Below are 14,608 nucleotides of genomic sequence, written 5' to 3' on the forward strand. Positions count from 1 at the left end.
GTTTTGCTGAGCCATTTGGGGTTAAGTGACTTGCCCAAGCTCACACAGAAAAAGCTAAGTTTTAATAAGGTTATCTGAAATTAAATTTCAGGGCTCTATTCACTACACAATAATGTTAAGCTTAGATAAAATTAAGGGCCACTAAATCGTTCATAAGGATTCCTGAAGGCTACAATTTATTTATTTTTAAAGCTTTTTATTTTCAAAACATATGTACAGATAATTTCTCAACATTGACCCTTGCATAGCCTTATGTTTCAGATTTTCCCCTTCTTCCCCTACCCTGTCCCCTAGATGGCAAGCAATCCAAAATGATATACATCTTAAAATATATGTTAACTTCAATATGTGTAAACATATTTATACGATTGTCTTGCTGCACAAAAAATAAGATCAAAAAGAAAAGAGAATGCGTAAGAAAACAAAATACAATCAAACAACAAAAGGGTGAGAATGTTATGTTGTGATCCACATTCAATTCCCACAGTCCTCTCTCTGGATGTAGATAGCTCTCTTCATCACAAGAGCATCCCATCACTGATGGAACTGGCATCAATCATCTCATTGTTGGAAAGAGTCATGTTCATTGGAATTGATCATCCCATGATATTGATATTGCTATGTGCAATGATCTCCTGGTTCTGCTCATGTCACTTAGTATCAGTTCACATAACTCTCTCCAGGCCTTTCTGAAATCATCCTCCTGATCGTTTCTTATAAACCAATAATATTCCATAACATTCTTATATGATAACTTATTCAACCATTCTCCAACTGATGCGTATATCCTCAGTGTGCAGTTTCTTGCCATTACAAAAAGGGCTGTCACAAACATGTTTGCATATGTGGGTCCCTTCCTTTCCTTTAAGATCTCTTTGGGATATAAGCCCAATAGAAACCCTGCTGGATCAAAGGGTATGCCATTTGATAAGTTGTTGAGCATAGTTCCAAATTGCTCTCCAAAATGGCTGGAACTCCATTCACAATTCCACCAAGAATGTATTAGTGTCCCAATTTTCCCACATCCCATCTAACATTCATCCTTGTCCTTTCCTATTATCTTAGCCAATCTGAGAGATATGGAGTCTTATTTCACAGTTGTCTTAACTTTGCATTTCTCTGATAAATAGTAATTTACAGCACTTTTTCATATGATTAGAGATAGCTTTAATTTCTTTATCTGAAAATTGTCTGTTCATATCCTTTGACCATTTATCCATTGGAGAATGGCTTGAATTTTTATGAATTTGAGTCAAATCACTATATATTTTAGAAATGAGACTGTTATCAGAACCCTTAAATGTAAAAATGTTTTCCCACTTCATTGCTTCCCTTTTAATCTTGTCTACATTAGTTTTGTTGTACAAAAACTGTTTAACTTAATATAATCGCAATTATCTATTTGGTGTTCAATTATGAGTTCCATTTCTTCTTTGGACACAAATTCCTTCCCTTTACACAGATCTGAGAGGTAAACTATCCTATGTTCTTCTAATTTGCTTATAATTTCATTTTTTACGTCTAAATCATGAACCCATTTCGACCTTATCTTCGATCTTATCTACGGCATTAGATGTGGGGTCAATGCCTAGTTTCTTCCATACTAGTTTCCAATTTTCCCAGCAGTTTTTGTCAAATAGTGAGTTCTTATTCCAAAAGCTGGGGTCTTTGGGTTTGTCAAATTCTAGATTGCTATAGTTATTGACTATTTCGTCATGTGAACCTACCTATTCCACTGATCGACTATCCTGTTTCTTAGCCAGTACCAAATGGTTTTAATGACCACTGCTTTATAATATAATTTTAGGTCTGGCATAGCTAGGCGACCTTAATTGGCATCATTTTTCATTAATTCCCTTGAAATTCTTGGCCTTTTTTTCTTCCAGATAAACTTTGTTATTATTTTTTCTAGCTCTGTAAAATAATTTCTTGGGAGTTTGATTGCAATGGCACTAAATAAATAGATTAATTTAGGTGGTATTTTCATTTTTATTATATTCATTTGGCCAACCCATGAGCACTTAATATTTTTCCAACTGATTAGATCTGACTTGGAAAAAAATGCTTGTAGTTGTGTTCATATAGTGCTTGTAGTTGTGTTCATGTTAACTCCTGATTTTGTCTTGGCAGATAGATTCCTAAATATTTTATACTATCAACAGTTATTTTGAATGGAATTTCTTTTTGTATCTCTTGATGCTGAACTCTGTTGATAATATGTAAAAATGTTGATGATTTATGTGGATTTCTTTTGTGTACTGCAACTTTGCTAAAGTTGTGAATTGCCTTTAGTAGTATTTTTAACTGATTCTCTAGGATTCTCTGAGTATACCATCATATCATCTGCAAAAAGTGATAATTTGGTTTCCTCATTACCTACTGTAATTCCTATAATCTCTTTTTCTTCTCTTATTGCCAAAGCTAGTGTTTCTAATACAATATTGAATAGTAATGTTGATAGTGGGCAGCGTTGTTTCACCCCTGATCTTATTGGAAATGGTTTTAGTTTGTCCCCATTACATATGATGCTTGCTGATAGTTTTAAATAGAGGCTATTGATCATTTTAAGGAAAAGTCCATTTATTCCTATACTCTCTGGTGCTTTAATAGGAATGGGTGTTGGATTTCATCAAATGTTTTTTCTGCATCTATTAAGATAATCATATGATTTTTGTTAGTTTGGTTATTGATATAGTCAATTATGCCAATAGTTTTCCTCATATTGAACTAGCCCTGCATAAAGCCTAATGTATTATCCTGTGGATGACTTTCTGTAATCTTGTTGCTAATACCAAATATTAATATTACTCTATTCTGTTTTATTTTTACTTATTTTGCTAAATATTTCCCAATTACATTTTAATCTGATTTGTACTTCAGTAAAAAACATTGCATGGCTAATACCTCTACATTATACCACATTACTAATTGTTCTAATTACCATATTACCACCTTCTGTTTTGTACGTAATAGTTGCATAACCAGAATCTGTTGAAAGAAACTAATAGCAGAATCTATACTTTTCACTTATGCCAGATGAAGGGACTAAGTTGGCAAAAAAGCAATCTCAAATATCTTCTCATAAGCACTATATCCAGCATGGTGTCTGAGTAATTTCTAAGTTATCTAGTTAAACAAGCATTTCATATAGAAAATATTTAATTTAATAATTGTGTAAGATTATATGTCAGAGAGTTAAAGGAAAATAGAAGGTAGCATCCTGGAAGTTAAGAAAGGGTATTTAGGAAGAAAATATGGTTAATAAATCAAATGAGATCAAGGAGACTGAAGACTAGGAATGGCCATTATATTTGAAAATAAGGTCATTTAAAGAAATTGTATAAGATGTAGACTAGATTTTTTTTTAAATGTGGCAGAAAAAAGGAGGAACGAGTGAATGGGATAGTAGCTTAGTGAGGGAAAGGAATTGAAGAACCTTTGTTTGTTTGCTTGCATAGCTGTTTGAATTAGAAGCCCTGACATAATTTTATTCAGTATTCTATAGGATGGAAGCTGTGAGATGACTAAGAGAGTATAATTTGGAGAGAATGATCCAGGAAGAGCCATAAAGGAAAGAAATCTGAAATCCAAAGTGGGTGTGGGGAGAAAGTATTTGCCCAGTGTTTCCAATTAAACTCTAAGTCCTCTTAAAGTTAGAGAATGGCTTCTGCTTCTTTCATTTATGCCATTTCTAACATTGCTTAACACAGGGCTTTTACATGTACTCTTCATTTGCTATCAACTATTTAGCTTAGTGTTGTGGACTCCACCAACATCATACACCCTGATTCACTGCTCAGCCCCACTTTTCAACTTCCTTTTGTATATTATCTCCCCCCAACTCCAATTAGATTGTAAGATCCTTGAAGGTAAAATTGTCTTTTTCTTTTCTATATCCTCAGTGTTTAACTTAGTGTATGAAACACAGTAGCTGCTTAATAATGGCTCAATGACTTGGTAGCTATCATACAACAATATGTATGCTTCGACTGGCATTCAGACTCCTTCAGTTCTTTCTGTAGAGGCAGATAACATTTTCCCTCATGAATTCTTTGGAATTTTCTTGACTCATTGTATTGCCGAGAACAGTTGTCATTCACAGTTCTTCATACATCATTGTTACTATATACAATGTTCTCTTGATTATGTTCAGTTTACTTTGTATCAGTACATGCAATCATTCCAAATTTTTCTGAACGATCCTATTCATCATTTCATAGAGCACAATGGTATTCCATTATAATCAATATATCAAATAAATGAGTAGGAACACATTAAACAGAAGGAATTAAAGCAAATCTCCTTGTGGAGATTCTACATTCTAAAATTCCTGGTTTAAAACCCCTTCATCTATACTTGTGCCTGGTAATAATCAGCCTTCTGTACTGGACCCTAATTTAGGCTCTAGCCTAAGAGCTCCTTTATCTGACCAATTTTATTTATGATTCATTTGCTGGGTCACTGACACAAATCCGTTTCCTCCACCCTTTTGAATATTATTGCTTGTTGACTAGGTGCTACACATTCTGCCTTAGATATCAGTTAATATCCAGCCTTTGCCCCATGACTCTGGATGTATGCCTTCTTAATGCCTCTACCTCATAGGATTGTTATAGAAGAAGGACTTTGTTCACCTCAGAGATATTGGGACTAGACTTTTGATATAATTACTTCAGAGATATTCCAAGGGTCTCATTGTCATTAAGTGTCAAAGCTGGGATAAAACCTCAAATATTCCTGATGCTACAATCCATTCTTTAGTCAATAAACTCACATTTTCTTACTATTACAATTGATGTTATTATTTCTATAAACATTACCACTAGACAAAGTCAACTGGTATTCAACTAATACTTGCTGTATTTCTGATCCTCAAAAAATGTTAGTGATTTTCTGTTTTGTAGGAGGAAGAAACTAGAATTTTTTTTCAATAATTTTTTACACATGAAAAAACTGAGGTTCAGAAAAAGACTATGATTAACTTCCAGTGCCACAGAAGATCTTTTTTAGGGGAAAGGTTAAAGGGAATTTCTTTTAATAACCAGTACTATACATCATGTATTATGTATAAAGGTAAGTTTAGTGAGTAATTTATTTTCCCTATCATAATAGCAATGGGAAATAACTCAGCTGTTCTGATTGTGAATCATAACTATAAATGAATTATTCATATATACATTCTCACTTTTTCAATTCTCAGAACATACATTCTTATTGAATTATATTTCTCCCAAAGGTGTGCTGTATTGGGTGCACATTTTTTATCTTTGTCTTTATTTTAGAATTATGCACATATTTTAAAAAATCAAAGCAACTACAACCTACATATGAATTAGCATTTATATTAATATAATTTAATGTATCATTGTGATACTTTCCCTTTGCTACACTTCTTTCCCTCTCTGCCATCTGTATTTTGGATCCATTTCATATTAATAGATTAATCATTTTCTTTTTTATAAAATCATAGTGCCCAACAAAGCTCCCTCATATATTAATCTGGAATAATTCATCTGTAAAATTATCATAATGAGGCTAATTTATTATTGTCATAATCATCAGTGTTAAAATACTGTTATCACTCTCTGCATTGCTATTTCAGCATATGGAGACATTTCAATATTTGTATCAAGCACTGATACTTTGCCTTCCACAAGTCCACATCTTTTTCTTCCTCAAAGCCAAAGTACTTGTTACTTTTTCAAAATATTATAGTGACAATTTGTAGTATCTTATGATGCAATTTTTAGCATTTTGGTTTCAAGAATATTCTTGAAGATTTCCTTTTAATTACAAAATCTTACAAAATATATTTTTTATCACTTTTAAAAAAAATTCAAGTCCAAATTATTTCCTTCCCTCTTCCTTTCTCCCTTCTTTGAGACAGATAAGAAATTTGATATAGGGTATCCATGAGTAGATGTGTAATCATGCAAAATATATTTCCATATTAGTCATATTATAAAACTAAACAGATCTAAAAATATTACAAAAATAAAATTTAAAATATTCTTTGATTAGCATTCAGATCTTCAGTTCTTTTTCTGGAGGCAGATTACATTTTTCCTCATGACTTTAGAATTGTCTTGAAGCAAGGTATTGCTGAGAATAGCTAAATCATTTTCAGTTGTTCATTATTCATCACTCTTAAAATGTTCTGGTTATGTTTGCTTCACTTTGTATCAGTTCACGTAAATCATTCCAAGTTTTCTGAAAGATCCTGTTCATCATTTTCTATAGCACAATTTTATTCCATTAAAATCATATATCAAATGCATTTCTTGTAAACAATATATTGGTAGATTCTGGTTTTTAATTTTCTCTGCTATCTGCTTCTGTTTATGGATGAGTTTATCCCATTCACATTAACAACTATACTTATTAACTATACATTAGCCTTCATTCTATTTTTTTCCTTTTTTATCCTCTCTCTGTCTCTCTGTCTCTCTCTGTCTTTGTCTCTCTCTCTCTCTTTTTACTCTGTCTCTGATCACAAGTGTTTTGTTTCTGACACCACCTAATCCAATCCATATTCCCTTCTTTCAATCTTCTCCTTCTTTAACTTCTCCCTCCTCATACTTTCCTTTTGGGTAAGATCGATTTTTATTCACAATTGAATATGTATGTTATTCCCTCTTTGAGCAAATTCCAGTGAGAGTAAAGTTCAAGTGTTGCCCACCACTATTGGTCATCTTTCCCTTCAATGTAATAGCTCTTTCACAACACTTCACAAAAGATAAATTATCCCATTCTACCTCTCCCTTCCCTCTTCTCCTATTTCAATTGTCTTTCTCACACCTTATTTATTTTTTTTGCATATCATCCTATCATAGTCAACATATAGCTGTGACCTCTAAAGTCAAATTTTCTTTTTAAATCTGGTCTTTTCATCAGGAATGTTTGAAAATCCATTTTTCCTCCTCGAGTATTATATTCATTTTCACTGGCAATTCTTAGTTGTAATTCTAACTTCACTACTTTCTAGAATATATTATTCCAAGCCCTCTAATACTTTTTTCGTTTTTGAAGAAAATGTCATCCATTGTTTATTTTTAGATTTTACCCACTCATTTGATTAATTTTATTCTGGAAGACTTAAAAAAACTTGTTTATTTGTTTTTAAATTTTTAACTCCAATTTAAACCAATTTTTTACATTTGTTTTCAAAACTTTTGAGTTCCAAATTCTCTATCCTTACTCCCAGCCCTCATTAAGAAACCACATGTGAAGTTAAGCAAAACATTCACATAAAAGTCAACCTGTCAAAGAAAACATAGATGTCCCATCCCAAAAGAAAAGAAAAGAAAAAACTCTCAGGAAAAATTAAGTAAACTAAAAGAGAGAGGCTGGGAGGAAGCTTTGGTTTTTTCATTATGAATGTTTGAAAATCCTCTATTTCATTGAATTCCCTCTTTTTCCCCTGAAGGATTATGCTCAGTTTTGTTGGGGAGGTGATTCTTGGTTGTAATCCTAACTCCATTGCTCTCCAGACTATCATCTTCTAAGCCCTCCAGTCATTTAATGTAGAAAATTCTAAATCTTGTGTTATTCTTCACTATATTTGAATTGTTTTTGGATGCTTGCAATATTTTCTCCTTGACCTGGGAGCTCCCGAATTTAGCTATAATTTTCCTGGGAATTTTCATTTTGGTATCTCTTTCAGGAGGTGAGCAGTGAATTCTTTGAATTTCTGTTTTACCCTCTGGTTCTAGAGTATCAGGACAGTTTTCTTTAATAATTTCTTGAAATATAGTATGTAGGATTTTTTTATTTTTTGATCATGACTTTTAGGTAAATCAATAATTTTTAAATTATCTCTCCTGGAATTATTTTACAACTTAGTTGTTTTTCCAGTGAGATACTTTATATTTTTCCTATTTTTTATTTTTTTTTGAGTTACTGTATTTTGATGTCTCATAAAATTATTAGCTTTTATTTGCTCAATTGTAAATTTTAATCAATTATTTTCTTCAGTGACCTTTGTACCTCATTTCCTAGTTGGCTAATTTTTCACTTTAAGGCATTTTTCTTCTCATTAGCTTTTTATATTTCCTTTTGCAGCACTCTGAATTCTCTTCTTGGTTTTTCCTTTATCTCTCTTATTTGGTTTTCAAAATCCTTTTTGAGCTCTTCCATAGTCTAAGCCCAATTCTTATTTTTTTCTTGGAGGCTTTGAATGTAGGAGCTTTGACTTTATTATCTTCTTCTGAGTATGTTTTGATCTTCCTTGTCACCATAGTAACTTTCTATGGTCAGAAACTTTTTCTGTTGTTGCTCATTTTCCTAACTTATTATTTGGCTGTTGACATTTTGGTAAAAAGTAGGGCTCTCTTTCCAGGATGGAGAGTGGCCGGATTCAGAGTGAAGACTGCACTGATGAGGCCTGTGCTAGTGTGGCCTGTGCTAGGATTTCATGCTAGCCTCCTACTCTGCAGCCACAGACTTTTGTTGCTCATCTTCCAAATTGTTTTCACCTGGAAAATGCCCTACTTTATTTTTTGGGGTGTTCTGATACTCTAAAAATTTATTTATAGTCATTATTTAAAGGAATTTAGAGCCATTAACAGGAGAGATTGGATGAGTTCCTGCCTTTCCTCCACCATTTTGCTCTCTAATCTTTTACTGTAGAAACTGCTAAATCTTGTGTAATTCTGACTGTGAGTATACCATATTTGAACCGTTACTTTCTGGCTGTTTGCAATATTTTCTTCTTGAGTTGGAAGTTCTAGAATTTGGCTATAATACTCTTGAGAATTTTCATTTTGGGATTCCTTTTGGGAAGTAATTGGTGGATTCTTTCAATTTCTATTTTACCTAGTTAGTCTAGAATATCAGGGAAGTTTCCCTTCAGAATTTCTGGAAATCAGAGATGCAGGTGACTTTTTTAACCATGTTTTTCAAGCAGTCCAATAATTCTTAAATGATCTAATTTGGATCTATTTCCATGTCAGTTTTTTTCCCATTGAGATATTTACATTTTCTTTTTTTAACTTAATGATTTTGTTTTATTTTTTTCCTGATGCCTCATTGAGTCTTTATCTTCAAATTGCCCAATTCTAATTTTTAAGGATAAATTTTCTCCAGTAAGCTTTTGTACCTCTTTTTTTACTTGTCCAATTCATTTTATAGTTCTTTTTATTCAGTGAATTTTTCTATATTTTCCCCCATTTTTGTGCTTTCTTTATCAAGTTGTTGACTCTTTTTTCATCATCCTCTTGCATCCCTCTCATTTCCTTCCTCAATTTTTCCTCTGCCTCTCTTAATTGATTTCTGAAATTCTTTTTAATTTTTTTCAGCAGTTTTTTTTGGGCCTGAGACAAATTCACATTTTCTTTTGAGGCTTCACATGTAGTTGTTTTAACATTGTTGTTCTCTTCTGAGTTTGTATTTTGATTTTCCATGTCACTATGGTAATTTTCTGCGATCATGTTCTTTTCTTCCTTGTATGTGTTTTCTTTGTTGCTTATTTTCCCGCCTATTCTGTGATTTTAAACTTTATATTTGAGTTGATCTCTACCCTGGGGTGGAGAGGATCTTGTTCTAAGCTTCTTATAGTGTGAGAGTTTGTAGGCTACAGAGACTTGCTGCTAGGCACTACTGGCTGCCATGGGATCTTATTGCTGGCCTATCTTGGGATTTGGGAGCTGGCTGATAGCTTTCCTGGATGCTGCTTGTACTGACCTGGACTGCTTTTTTACTCCAGTGAGACAGACCCTTTCTGTCAACCTTCTAAGTTGTCTTGGGCTTAAAGAAAATTGTTTCATTTCATTCTTTTGTTGTCTTTGCCATTCCAGATATAATTTTAAGATTATATGGAGGTGAATTTAAAAGAGTTCAGAGAAGTTTCTGATTTAGTTTGCCATCTTCAACCCTTTTATTTTTACTAAATATCACAGGATCTTATAGTGGGCAAAAATCTTAGAAGTCAACAGTCTAATCATTTTAAGAGATAAAAAAACCTCCTAACATAGTGCCTGATACATGGTAGGAATCCAGAAAATACTGGCTGATTTGATTTGACTCATATGCCTCACCTAGCCCACTATTTCAGGTATATTCCAAGACAGTTTCATTATATTCTCCACTCCAGAAAGATCTAGCTGCCAATCACCTTGCAGTCGTGTGTATATTTTATTCCTTAACCCCTGGGACCGATAATCAAATCAATTCTGCCATTGATTCTTTTTTTTTTATTGTAGTAACTTTTTATTGACAGAATCCATGCCAGGGTAATTTTTTTACAACATTATCCCTTGCACTCACTTCTGTTCCGATTTTTCCCTCCCACCCTCCATCCCCTCCCCTAAATGGCAAGCAGTCTTACATTCCACCCTCCACCCCCTCCCCTAGATGGCAAGCAGTCCTATATATGTTGAATATGTCCTAGTATATCCTAGATACAATGTATGTGTGCAGATCCAAACAGTTTTCTTGTTGCACAGGGAGAATTGGATTCAGAAGGTAGAAATAACCCGGGAAGAAAAACAAAAATGCAAACAGTTTACATTCATTTCCCAGTGTTTTTTCTTTGGGTGTAGCTGCTTCTGTCCATCATTGATCAATTGAAACTGAATTAGGCCTCTTTGTCAAAGAAATCCACTTCCATCAGAATGCATCTTCATACAGTATCGTTGTTGATGTATATAATGATCTCTTGGTTCTGCTCATTTCACTTAGCATCAGTTCATGTAATTCTCTCCAAGCTTCTCTGTATTCATCCTGCTGGTCATTTCTTACAGAACAATAATATTCCATAACATTCATATACCACAATTTACCCAACCATTCTCCAATTGATGGGCATCCACTCAGTTTCCAGCTTTTAGCCACTACAAACAGGGCTGCCACAAACATTTTTCTGCCATTGATTCTTAAAGAGAAATGCTTATCTACTTCCCTTTCACTCCACTTATCCACCTGATAACTTCCAGACCAAATGCTTCCTAGTCATCTATAGCTGTGTGTATTTCCTCCTATTAGAATGAAAATTCCTTTTGATCAGGAAGTGGTTTTGCTTTTCTATTTAATAGCAAATAATCTTTATTCCAAGGGATTAACAGTGCTTCCCATATCGAATGTTCTTAGCAAACTTTCCTACTTCCATTCATTTATGTCATAGAAGAAGCCTTGTTTTGGGTGGTTTGGACTAGGCTCATAATGGATAGAGGAAAGACATTATGTATCCTTTTGCAAAATTCATCTTATGTCAATTAATGCTGAACCAATCATTATGAGAGGTAGCATAATATAGGATAGTCTCTGGACCCGGACTCAAGAAGAGTTGGATTTGAATTCTTCCTCAATTATTAGCAGTGTAACCTTTCAAGTCACTTAATGTGTCAAAGGTGCTAATTCCTAATCTGTAAAATGAGCGAATTAATCTATTTACTGAGTTTTATTCCAGCCCTAATTGTCTCTGATTCTCTTTTTTATGCTCTTGGATAATTAATGCCTTATTCTTTCTTTAAAAATATGTCTTTGCAAGCTTAAAATGGTATGAACAATCAATTTGATCATCAACCAACATAATTCAACCAAAAAAGGTGAAATATATAATAGGTGCAAGAAATTACATCAGAACAAAGGAAACAAAGCTAGATATAAATTAGTCCTCATTTTAAAGGAGTTTCTTTTCTACCAGAGCTCATATAGTCCTTCAGGTACAAATTTATGTTAACTGAACTATGGAATTTATATTAACTAAAAGTATTGTAGTGCATCTGTTTTCTAGAATTCTAGATGGAATATCATATTTCATTGTGTACTGGGAATACCAAAAAAGAGAAAAAAAAGGAAAAGCTCACAGAAAGACCAAGAAATCCTCTAAATTTTTTTGATAACCTGGCAGTCACATGTAATAAAAGAATTATGAAACCATAAATTTTAATGCCATCTATTTGGGATGCCAATAAAATTAGCTTAATTAATTACCTGGATTTCAAGAAGAAAATATTATGTAGATCTTCCTGAGTCTAATTTTCAGGGACTGTACTAACAAGCCACTTTAAAATAAACCAGAAGATAATCAGAAACTACTTATTTGGGAGCTTGTTTGGAGGTTTTGCATTTTGCTTTTTAGTTGTTCCATTTGCTGTGCATTACATGCCTTTGTTATACCTAGAGATATAATTTGAACTTATGACCAGGATTCTAAAATTGAAACTCCTGATTTTCTTTGACTTTCTATACAATCCACTTTTGATCTCTCATGCTTTTGTCATTCTATTCTTCTGCTGTTCACTAGAGAATGTAAGCCTTTAAATTTACATTCTAATCCCTAGATCACATACTGTAGAGAAATGGTAATCATACTACATTGTAAAATCTAAGGCATTTATTGTTTATCTGAGGAGCTTTGCTATCTATAATTTACCCAGAAAACCCAAAGAGAAGAAGATTTTACTATGGCAGAGATTCCAATGATTTTTTACAACAAAAGTTGAGCAAGAACTTTTATACCCCAACTGTCCTCAATACTGTGGAGTCATTGTACCAAATCCTGCCCTCACATTATTGCCATTCATCATTTATTTTGTGTCTTGTTTCCTGTGTATTAATAATCCTTTGGGCTTATTGCATACTTATTTGGGGGAAAGAGCTTTTTGAGGGGAAATATTTTGGTTTCCAAGATATTCCTGTGGTCATTTATTTTCTTTTATAATTGCATTAAGGCCAGTTCTTTGGCCTTCTTATGCCTAAGATGGTCATCTTCCTGTCCTTCTGCTTATGGAGATGATTGAACAGAGAAAGCAAACAAATCAAATAGCAAAAGGTAAAAGATATTAAGAGAGGAAGGAAGAGAAGGAGAAAGAGAAGAAGGGAGGAAAAGAAAAAGAAAAGCACTGTTAAAATAGACTAACTAGAATCAGAGTCACAAGGGAATTTCAAGAGATTATCTTTTTCAGGTCCCTCTTTTTGTTAAAAAGTAAAGAATGCTTACACTTATTTTATACAAAAGATCACTGATCCTGGAGAGTTTTAACAGCTTGCTCAAGTGGAGGGAATTGAAGGGATTTAGAACAGCAAGTGGTATTGGGAATTGGATGAAACACATTGACTCCATCTTGTGACTCAATTCTGGAGGTAACTTAATTCCCTTTCTATTCAATTAGGGTCCTACTCCAGTTTCTGTCTTATGACAGTTGTAAGAATTGGAAGAAAATCATATTGCACTGCTTGAATCTAGCTCTGTGTGACTGTAAAACTGGACCATCTCTTACTGCTTCATTGAGATCCTTAAACGAGGACCTAGGTTATACTGACCAAAAACCTCATCAGATCCAAAGATTAGTGCAAGGAGTTTTGTTACAGATATATATCTCAAACAGTTCATGTGTTTTATCTGAAAACTGGGCTATAGTAGTTAATCAATTATTGTTTTCATGTTTCTTTGATTGTTTATAGATAAACAATATAGATTGTTTATAGATGGGAGGAATGGGATGCACTTTTTGGGGAAATTTTTTAGGGATTTTAGGAAAGTATACCTATTTTCTCTCCCTTTTCACAGCTTGAAAAGTCTCTAATCTTTTCTCCAATTAGAAATCAGATTACCTTATTTTGCATCCTAATTGTTTTCTTTGAATTAATTGATTTTATTTCATTAATTGTATTCAATGTATAAATAAGTCTCCTCCTTTATTTGGAATATAGTGCTGAAGCTGAGGAGGTCGAGTTCCTTGTACTTTTGTGTTCCCAATCACTTTATCTTTTACCTGCATCAAAAGCAATGTCAATAGGATATAATGTTGGTTTAGAACCCAGGACATTTTTCTCCTGGTACAATGATATTAAATAACAATATTAAATAAATATTTTATAATAAATAACTATTATATAAATCAGGGCTGATTCTTGTCCTTTGTGTCTATTTTGACATCCTTTAATCATTTGGCTTATTATTTCTTGCATTATATTATTTTTCTAATTTTCAAGGATAGTATATATAGCATGTATTATTACTATATATTATTATATTACACATATTATAATAGGCATGCTTTATAATTATTACTCACAAATGTTATGGTCTTATTTGGTGTTAATGTTTAATCATTTAATTATCCTAGTATTACTTTTTAGTCATGTTTGACTCTTGGTGACCCTTTTTAAAATCTTTTCATTCAAACATACCAGATTGGCTTGCCATTTCCTTCTCAGTTCATTTTACAGATGAAGAAACTGAGGTAAACAGGTGACTTTCCCAGGGTAACATGAACTAATAGGTCAATTAGGATGGGAAGTGGTGTGATAGAGTGGAAACAATAACTATGAGACCATTTAAGCCCTTGGGGCTCTATTCTGATCTTTATTGAAAAGTTTAAAAATAAGCTTAGAGGAGAATTTAACATGCAAGAGCAGAGAATAAGTATCACAAATCCTAACCTTGAAAGAAGTAAAGACTACAAGAATAAAGAAAAAAATACCTCCTCTGTGAGTAAGAAGAGATTAGCCATTAACAGGATTCCTGATGCACAAACAGGGTCAGGAGAATTTGAATATGCCCAGGGGATGAATCACAACTCTGGTACACTAACTAGAAAGGATAGAGGCTGCATTGATCTATGTCAGTATCTTTATAGGGACAGTATAGGGACTGGACCGTGAT

The sequence above is a fragment of the Sarcophilus harrisii genome, chromosome 3 (assembly GCF_902635505.1).
Source record: "Sarcophilus harrisii chromosome 3, mSarHar1.11, whole genome shotgun sequence".
Taxonomy (NCBI): domain Eukaryota; kingdom Metazoa; phylum Chordata; class Mammalia; order Dasyuromorphia; family Dasyuridae; genus Sarcophilus; species Sarcophilus harrisii.